Source organism: Trichomycterus rosablanca, chromosome 9, assembly GCF_030014385.1.
Source record: "Trichomycterus rosablanca isolate fTriRos1 chromosome 9, fTriRos1.hap1, whole genome shotgun sequence".
In the NCBI taxonomy this organism is placed as follows: domain Eukaryota; kingdom Metazoa; phylum Chordata; class Actinopteri; order Siluriformes; family Trichomycteridae; genus Trichomycterus; species Trichomycterus rosablanca.
Genome location: NC_085996.1, coordinates 35,818,101 through 35,828,625, shown reverse-complemented (window position 1 = coordinate 35,828,625; position 10,525 = coordinate 35,818,101).

Sequence of the window (10,525 nt, the reverse complement as noted above, 5' to 3'; positions counted from 1 at the left end):
CCTGAATGTTAACAAAAGTTACATAATACTAAAAAACAATCCAAAACCAACCAAAGTCAACCAGAGACAGGTTTAAAAAGAGGAAAATGTTTACACTTTTTTAATGTTCAGCATTAAGACCTTAATTTAATTTTGCTAATGATCTAAACACTGTAAGTAAAATATTCCAATATTATTATTCTTCCTCATTCCTCATCATTGTTATATCTGGTCATTAGCTACAACAAACTTCACTGCTGTGATACGATAGCCTACCAGTTATTAGACACATGAACTTTTACAGTCTGGACTTTGGGACGTTGCTGCAAAGAACATTTATATATTTATATATTAAAGCTGCATAAATAAATAAAAATACTACTTTAAATTGCATTTCTTTCTAATACAATAACATACTAAACACTTAAGTTGGAAGAGTCCTTGGGTGGTGCAGTGGTAAAACACACTAGCACACCAGAGCTGGGATTTTTAATTCATCGTTTCGAATCTCAGCTCTGCCATCTACCTGAGCTGGGCGGCTATATGAACACGATTGGCTGTTGTTCATACAGGGAGGGAGCTGGATAAAGACCTCATAACTGATGTATTTACGACCTCTGCTGTCTGACTGATGATGTCTGCACATCAGTCGAGGAATAATGCTCTGATCAGGGTGTGGCACTCCATGCACAAAGCTGATCCGCATATGAACTCGCCTCGTGCAGGTGAAAAGATGCAGTCGGCTACTGCACACGTGTCGGAGGGGGCGTGTGTCAGTTCGCTCTCCTCATTCGGGGTGGGGGTCAGCACCAGTACAGAGGAAGAATAACGCAATTGGGTAAAAATTGGACACGCAGAAAATCAGGAGAAAAAGAGAGAAAATGCATTTAAAAAAACAGGTAAATTAGAATAATTAATAGGTAAAATAATACTGTTAGGTGAATTTAAGGCACACTTTTGACATTAACCATTTGAACTTTTGTGCTAAGAGCTTTAGAGACCCATAAGTAATCATCTCTGCATCAGTGGAAAGTGTTTAAACCAGCGCACAGTGATGAATGGCTCCTCAAGCTCCACTCCCTCCTGCGCTGGCACATGAGAACCAGTGCTACACTTAAGCCTTTTGCGCAACTTTGGATATCACTTTACCACCCTGTATGCCCAGCCCGTCAGAGTCTGCAGCCTGCACGCATGGCAAGTCCTGGCGCATAAACAGCTGCTGACTGTTCCCCTGCCCTGACCACATTTTTCAGTTCTTCCTCTTCATATTTAATCACACAGGCTTATGTCGATTAGTCTCGGTACGTATCCGTGCAGGGCAGACACGTATACATTATTTATTTAATTCACTTAAGCGGGATGTGCTGAGTGCTGAGCTCATACAGTGGGAAGTCTTTTTTATTAATGAAAGAATGAAATCATAGCCGAATTTGATGTCATCATTCATTTCCAGTAGTGAATCACACAGCACCTGCTAACACTTACTTACTGATTAAAGCTGAAATGTCTACGGTTAATCGTCGGGGTTTGTTGAATATTTGTTGGATAATACACAATGTTATGCAGCACAATGCTCCTCCTCTTACATTGTGTTCCTTCTCAAAATAAACTGTGGCCAAAACTATGTGGACACCTGATTATAAGCTACGAGGGTTCTTCAGAAAGTTTCCGCACTTTTTTAAACTCTATTTATTAAGAATTTACATCATCCATTTTATCAGCTCCACTTACCATATAAAAGCACTTTGTAGTTCTACAATTACTGACTGTAGTCCATCTGTTTCTCTACATATTGTTTTAGCCTTCTTTCACCCTGTTCTTCAATGGTCAGGACCACCACAGAGCAGGTATTATTTGGGTGGTGGAGGATTCTCAGCACTGCAGTGACACTGACATGGTGGTGGTGTGTTAGTGTGTGTTGTGCTGGTATGAGTGGATCAGACACAGCAGCTCTTTTGGAGTTTTTAAATACCGTGTCCACTCACTGTCCACTCTATTAGACACTCCTACCTAGTTGGGTAAAAACTCCATCAGCGCTGCTGTGTCTTAACCACTCATACCAGCACAACACACACTAACACACCACCACCATGTCAGTGTCACTTCTGTGCTGAGAATGATCCAACACCTAAATAATACCTACTCTGTAGTGGTCTTGTGCACTGTGAGTGTAGAAACAAGGAGGTGGTTTTAATGTTATGGTTGATGGGTGTATATACAATTCTTCCTTCGCATATCCCAGCTCGTTTAAAAGCTGGGGTCAGAGCGCAGAGTCAGCCATTGTACAGAGTACACCCACCCACTACACCAACAGGTTCTTCCTAATCCTAAATGGGCGGCACGGTGGCTCAGTGGGTAGCACTGTCGCCTCACAGCAAGAGTTTGATTCCTAGGTGGAGCAGTCCAGGTTCTTTCTGTGTAGAGTTTGCATGTTCTCCCCCTGTCTGTGTGTGTTTTCATCTGGGAGCTCCGGTTTCCTCCCAAAGTTCAATGACATTCAAGTGAGGTGAATTGGAGATACAAAATTGTCCATGACTGTGTTTGACATTAAAAATATGTGAACTAATGAATCTTGTAACCAGTAACTACCTGTCCTGTCATTCATGTAAACAAAGTGTGTAAAACATGACGTTAAAATCCTAATAAAATAAATAAATAAAATGACATGTTTAAGTCAGGTGTATCTTGGATAAATTACCCAAATCACATCTATTGCTATTGTTTCTAACATGCCTTAGAGATCTATAGCCTTTTTTTGTTTAGCTGAAGTCCCACCGCTGAGTGTGTTGTGTTTTCAGTCCACAGGCTTCCTGAGTTAGAAAAACTTTGCATGAACTTTGGGCCACTGATACACAGTGACTCATGATATTGGCACTTTTAATAAATCCAGTCCATTCCGAAATAAAACGAGCGTGTATTGCACGGCTGCCTAAAATCAAAACAGAGCCACTGTGCCAGACGGAACATCTTTATAGATGTGAAAGCTGAAAAATAAAAAGTGGGACAGGAGGAATGTCCATGCCTTTGAACTTTGGCCGAACACTTTTGAGAGAATCTCAGACTGCAAAGATGACAAATGGATTTTCAACCAAATTAAACCTAACCTCTCATTCAAAGCCCGGATAACCAAACTGAAGCTCTGCTATTTTGGACACATTATGACAAAAACTATTTTTTGGAAAAGACAGTTATGCTTAGATGGAGTTGAAGGTAAAAAAAGAAAAAGAGTAACATCAAGATGAATCTATGCGGAGAACAATAAGAAGCCTGAAGACCTGAACAGAAGACAGGTTCAAGCCTCACCACTGCCAGGTTGCTGCTGTTGGGCCCTTGAGCAAGGTCCTTAACCCTCAGTTGCTTAGACTGTACACTGTCACAGTACTGTAAGTCACTTTGGATAAAGGCATCTGCTAAATGCTGTGAATGTAAATGTGTATATTGTCTCCAGGAATCAGGTTTAACTTGATGACACTTGTTTATAATTATTTCCTGTCAAGTATTTATAAAGATGTTCCATTTTGTGAACTTCTGCCTGTTGAATAAAATGATTCACTGAAAACATGGGTGGCACAGCAATTTATTAAGCTAGCCCATGGAAATTTTTAGCAGTGTTATAGGCCAGGCAGGCATCTGCAAAGTTATGATTGGCTACGTGCAAGGTTGGAGAGTCAAAGCCCTGCAATGGATTGTGTGTTCCTGCCTTGCACACTGTTGCACAGTGTAACTGGACCCACCACAACCCTAAACAGGATAAAGTAGTTGATGAAAATACATTTATGTTAAACAACATATCAAGTAAATATACATACAGTATAATATAGATGGACTACAGTCAGTAATTGTAGAACTACAAAGTGCTTCTATATGGTAAGTGGAGCTGATAAAATGGACAGTGAGTGTAGAAACCAGGAGGTGGTTTTAATGTTATGGCTGATCAGTGTATATGATTTTGGAGACAGCACTATTATAGAACATTTACATTTTACATTTTCAGCATTTAGCAGACGCTTTTATCCAAAGCGACTTACACAATGAGCGGAACACAATGAGCAATTGAGGGTTAAGGGCCTTGCTCAGGGACCCAACAGTGGCAACTTGGTGGTGGCGGGGCTTGAACTGGCAACCTTCTGTTTACTAGTCCAGTACCTTAACCACTGAGCTATCACTGGCCCCATTTAATCTCCTTTTATTTTGCCACTGGGAATCTGAACCCTCTACTGACATCTTTTTCCGTGCACATCATCAGAACCCTGCTACTAATTTCAAATGCAGCAGCATGGCTGATTTTTAATCTAAATACTCACATCATTCCATTTCTGTGTCCTCTTCACTGGCATCTTCTGAGTGCCTGCATCAGATTTAAAACAATAAAGCCTTGCCTGCAAATCAAACAATGGCTCGGCCCTCACATACCTGAAATCCCTGATTAAACCTGATTAAACCCTGCTTATACCATCTGAACCTGGAGCAGTTGTGAACTTGAGTCAGCCCCAGGATTTAAAGAAGAGAAGCATCTAGGCTTTACTGTGTACTCTCACCCATGTGGTGAAATGAAGTTTCTCTGGCTGTCTAAATGAGTCTCTTCCTGCTTAAATGACAATTAACGAATTAAGTGGGCACTAACCAGGCATGTGTTTATTTATACCAATTTTTTGTTTGTACTCCTTGTTTGTATGTAATTATACAGCTAACACTTTATATTTACTGAGAAAACTTTTACTAGAACTATTCACAAGCTTAGTATCTAAATCGGCACGGTGGCACAGTGGGTAGTGCTGTCACCTCACAGCAAATAGGGCCTGGGTTTGATTCCATGGGATTATGTGTGGGTTTCCTCCGGGGGATTTGGTTTTCTCCCACAAATCCAAAGACATGCAGTCAGGCCAATTGGAGTCAGGCTGCTATAAGTGTATGTGTGTGTGTGTGTCTGCCCTGTGATGGACTGGCGACCTGTCTGACGTGTTTCCTGCTTTTCACCCAATTAATCAGACCCACTGTTACCCTGACCAGAATAGAACGGTGGTAAAATAGACAGTAAATGAATTAATTAATGCAATCACAAGAATGGGTTTACTTCTGTGTTGGAATGGATGAAGTATTTGGCACGTTTTTGTGCGGAATAGGTTAAAATAATAAAAAATTATTCATTCATTTTCAGTAACTGATTTATCTTAATCAGGGTCACAGTTATCACAAAAGCATACTTTGCAAAGTGGGTAATCAGTATGCCTACTGGAATACTTGCAAAGTAAGTATCTAAAATAGTCTAACAAAGACATTAGAAGAACATGTCAACATGACAGCTACCAAAAGAAGAATTTAATCCAGGACCCTGAAGCTCTGTTGCAGCAACACAGCTCTTAATATTTTTGTACAGTTTAATGCTGCATAATAATCATTTTTGTACATAATTTTAATATTAGTTTTTTGACTGCTTTGTCCAAAACTCCACTGTATGTTCGACCACTGAGTGACATTGTAAACACTAGCTGCATCCGAAATTGCATACTTCCATACTGAACAGTACGCGAAAGCAGTACGCGAGAGCGGTTAGTATGTCCAAATACATAATTGAACGTTAAACAGTATGCGAAAAGTACTTGGATGACCTACTGCCTGGGCAGCCATTTTTAAGTATGCAAACGATGCACACTTACGGTCCGATAATCGACCCCATAATTCAACTGGAGCTGCAAAGGCGTTCGTAGCAAAGAAGAAAGATGGCGGAAAGCGGAGTAAGACAAACAGTAAACATGTTATGATTAAGTACAACCCTGAGTAACGTTATGAGAAGCTTTGTGGAGAATGACAGAATTAATTTTGTCTGAGTTTAAAATTGTTATAACTGCGACGATGTGACGTCATGCATCACGTAATGGCGGACGTAGTACGTACGAGGTTGCGTGCATACTGCACACTTGAGTACTGAAAGAGCGTACTGCTTTACCGGTGGAGCCGTGCGCACTGCCTCTGATCTAGTACATACTGTTTAAGTATGTGATTTCGGACGCAGCCACTGTCTAGTAAATGGGGACCCTATTCTGTTTATATGGATAGATTGTACATAGTGGTGATGTGGAACACAACTTAAAAAAGAGGGAGACTCCTTCCCAGTCTTCACGTCATCTTAGGACATATCAGTCAAACATATGAGTGTGATCAAAAAAAAAAAAAATCTAATAAACCAGGCAGCTTTGTAACATGTTCCAGTTTTTAAAAAAAAGAAACTTTTAAACCAGAAAGCTGTGTTTCTATTCACATAATTTATCCAAAACATATCTATTTAATATTAGTTTTATGATACATGTGATTTAGCATTGTGTGAAACTGAGTAATTTAATGTGGTTGTATTTTTACAATGGCTTGCAAACGGTAGCTGGAATTCATCATACAGGAGGAAAACAGGCAACTTGACGGTAGGAGCAATACTGACCTACCCTGGCAATTCATTCTCAACCCCAAATCTCTAGCTCTACACCTCCATCATGTGGTTGAGAACCTCATGGTTTGACAAGCTCTGTTAGATTAGACGAATGCACCGAAGAAAAACTGCTAAATAAGAAACACCTGAATATTTTCAGGGAAACCCAAAGATTTATGTGGTGTCATGTGTAAGAAATCCCACCTACACTGAAGATTGACACTTGAAATCATGGCACATCTGCTGTTTAAAGGTTCGTCCATCCACACTTACCAATGTCTCTCAGCACTACCTCAGGATAACAAACATTACTTGGGGTAATGATGGAAAAGATGGAACAGCAACTATACAGAGATGGTCATTCAAAAAAATCTAATAGATTATTGTTTGCTGAATATTTTAAATATCATTGTGTCTGCCACTGCTGAGGTTGGAATTAAAAAAAAAACTTTTCCATAGTAACTGGAAAGCAAAGTATACGACAGTGTATTAGGGCCACTTTAAAGAAAAATATTTTTTAAAGTTTCGATTTCGTCAAAAGTCTAAATTATTTCGAGATTTAAGTCAAAATATTATGGCTATAGCAACCTTGTGTTAAATGAGGGATGATCATGATTTGGTAAAGTTATACTTTCGTATCGTTTTTACAAATAAAGAAAACCCAAATCTTCTAGCACATCAGCAGTTTGTTATTAGCGTAAGGACACTGAAACGGCTTTGTAATAAACTTTGTTTATTTAGAAGAACCTGCACCACCGGTGCGCTCTGTGTCTGCGTCGTCGCCAGTACCTCAGCTGAGCCTTATGGACTCCTACGATAAACTAAAGCGGTATGGCATTGCTATAAATGGTTGCATTGACGAGTTTAGTCGTCATGTCATGTGTATGGAAGCGTACAACACAAACAACCACCCAAAAAAAATAATCACGGGCTATTGGATAACCACAGTAACATTGGAGGCCCTCAGCACTTGCGTGTCGAGCCAGGTACTGAGACCCGTGCTTCTCTGAACTGACAAGCCTACGACGGCTGCACACTCTTTGGCCAAAATATTTCAACTTTGTTTCTCATAATATTTCAACTTTATTCTCATAATCATTTCGACTTTATTTTCATAATATTTCGACTTGTTTCTCATAATATTTCGACTTTATTCTCATAATATTTCAACTTTATTTTCATAATCATTTCGACTTTATTTTCATAATATTTCGACTTTATTCTCATAATATTTCGACTTTATTTTTGTATTTCGACTTTATTCTCATAATCATTTCGACCTTATTTTCATAATATTTCGACTTTATTCTCATAATATTTCGACTTTATTTTCATATTTCAACTTTATTCTCATAATCATTTCTACTTTATTTTCATATTTCAACTTTATTCTCATAATCATTTCTACTTTATTTTCATATTTCAACTTTATTCTCATAATCATTTTGACTTTATTCTCATAATATTTCAACTCTATTCTCAAAACTGAAACTTATACGACTTTATTCTCAAAATCAAAACATAAAAATATTTTTTTACAGTGGCCCTAATACGCCGTCGTAGCAAAGAGCAAACAAACCAAGATTTTTATAGGAATTTAAATATAAACTTAACTGGGTTTTATTTATGGAAACTCAAACCCCAAATCAACCTAGTAAGCTAAAAACATTCCACTAACAACAACCTCTGTCTGTTTTCCTTCTCCCATGAATACAATAATGTTTAATTTCTTGCAGGTATGTTAAAGTGGAAAAAAGGAATCCAATACACTTCAGCACTAAAGAAATAACAACACAAACTGCAGCTCCCTCGTTTTTATTGCCACTGCCCATTTCCATTTGAGGGCATTCTGTGCTGTAATTAAATCCTTTAATTGTGTAAAGGCTAGCACAGAAGAGGCATGCAGCAGTAACAGAGCCCCGGTGCCCATCCTACTCATTCCAACGTCTCATCGGTCAAAGGTAAACTCTCAGCCACGGCCCCTAAGCCTGAACCATGGCAGCCTGCCCACGAAAGAACAGAGCCACGATTGTGAGGAGAATCACTTGAAGCTGGTTTATGTAATACAAACACAATTACCGACATTAAACACTGAAGTCTAGAAGCTCAGCCAAGAGCAACATACTACTGCTGGCCTTTCACTGAGCTCCAGATCTTCAGCATGCAAGCTGTCCCTGTATGAGCCAGAGCAGAAAACAGGAAGAGAGATATTAAAGGAATTATGCTCGGTGCATCCAGCATGCTGGCCTGCACTAACAGAATCTGTTCATGATTGAAAGTGGATTCCTTCGATGCTAAAAATTTACTATTTTGATGGTTTATTAACTATTATGAATGCTGTGGTTGCACTAATACAAATAAAAAATCATGCAAGTAAAATATTTACTGGCAAAAAGTATTACTACACAGAGGAACATCAGAATGTCTGAAAACAATAGAGCAGTTACTTTTTTTAGTCCTAAAAATGGTGCTCGCATCAAAATACAGGCAATGATTTAGTCTGGGTTGTCAGTGCGACGTTAAAATAAAACAGATTTCATTTTAAAATTAGATCAGTCCTCAAATTGTTTTGGGCACAGTGGCCCACGGGTCTCACAGGTCTTATTTACTAGTTTTAGAGGTGAAAAGTAACAAACAATATTTCTAAAATTAATTTCATTTCATTTTCATTTACTGCTTTATCCTGATTGGGGTCGCAGCAGGTCTGGTTCCACCAGGAAACACTGGTTGCAAGGCAGGGATATTTTAGACAGCTATCCACCTTCCTGAGACATAGCCAATCATGTCTGTGTAGATTCCTGAGTGGTCGATAGCACTGCTGAGATTCGAACCCAGTTGTGGGCTAGTGTGATAAACCACTGTGCCACTCGAGCACCATATTTGTGGTGTTTACCTCATTTTTTACTAAGTACATTTTGAAACAGACTCATTACTCTGACTGTTTATCAGAGACAAAATTTGGTTCAGTTCACGTATGCTGGTAAATAGTAGTGTGGGGAATTCATTCTCTAATTGAATGCATTCAGATTTGAGGAGATTTCATTACTTTAGCGCAAGTTCCACACATGAACAACATGAATACTATAGATTGCCACATGTAACAGAAAACTAACTGCCTTTAAAGACTTTTATTGACTCAAAAATAAAGAACTGTTTTACTGCCAGCAAACATTTATTCTTCTTCAATTTTGCTTAAAAACTTTTTGTCATTGCCGCTCAGGTGGTGCAGCGGTAAAGTACGCTAGCTCACCAGAGTTGGGGTTTCGAAAACATGATATCGAATCTTAGCTCTGCCTTTCCGACTGGGCTGGGCGGCAGCATGAACAACGATTGGCTGTTGTTCAGGGTTAGAGGGTAAGAAAGTCGGATCATAGGTCCTCATAACTGGTGCGACTGCGGCCCCTGCTGGCTGACTGACGGCGCCTGCACAGGGCTGAGGAATAATGCTGATGGGGGTGTGGCGCTCCGTACACAGTGCCTGTCAAGTGTATGAACTCGACTCATGCAGGTGAAAAATGCAGTCTGTACTGACTGTACGTGCCGGAGGGGGCGTACGTCAGTTGAGAGGCGTCCTCAGTCAGCGGTGAAGGGTCGAATCAGTATAGAGGACGCAATCAGGGTGATTGGACACGACTAGATTAGGGAAGAAAAATTGGGGGAGAAATAGAAAATTAAAAAAAAAAAAAACTTTTTGTCATCTTTTTCATTTAATATAAATTCCTAGCCATGACTTGCACAGTTGTTATGAAATAAGCACAGTCTTACACAGTTTAATTTTAGAGGGTGGTCTTGATGTTTTGGCTATATATATGTACTTACTCTGTTGTTGCTGATACTGTGCTCTCGTCTCATAGAATATTTACATAAATGGTTTCTGCATTCGCACATGCGTAGTGCTTATTTTCAGGCCGTGCCAACAATGCTGCTCCTGCTAGATATGACTTCTATATAGCTCAAAATACTGTATTTCTGTATAGTTTAATGCTACATTGAATCTTCATTATTTTAATAGTAGTTTGTGACTGTTTTGTTCATAGCTTCACTGTATGCTTGCACAATTTTAGAGGGTGGTCTTAATGTCTTGGTTGTATTTATGTATTTACTCTGTTGTTGCTGATAGGGCAG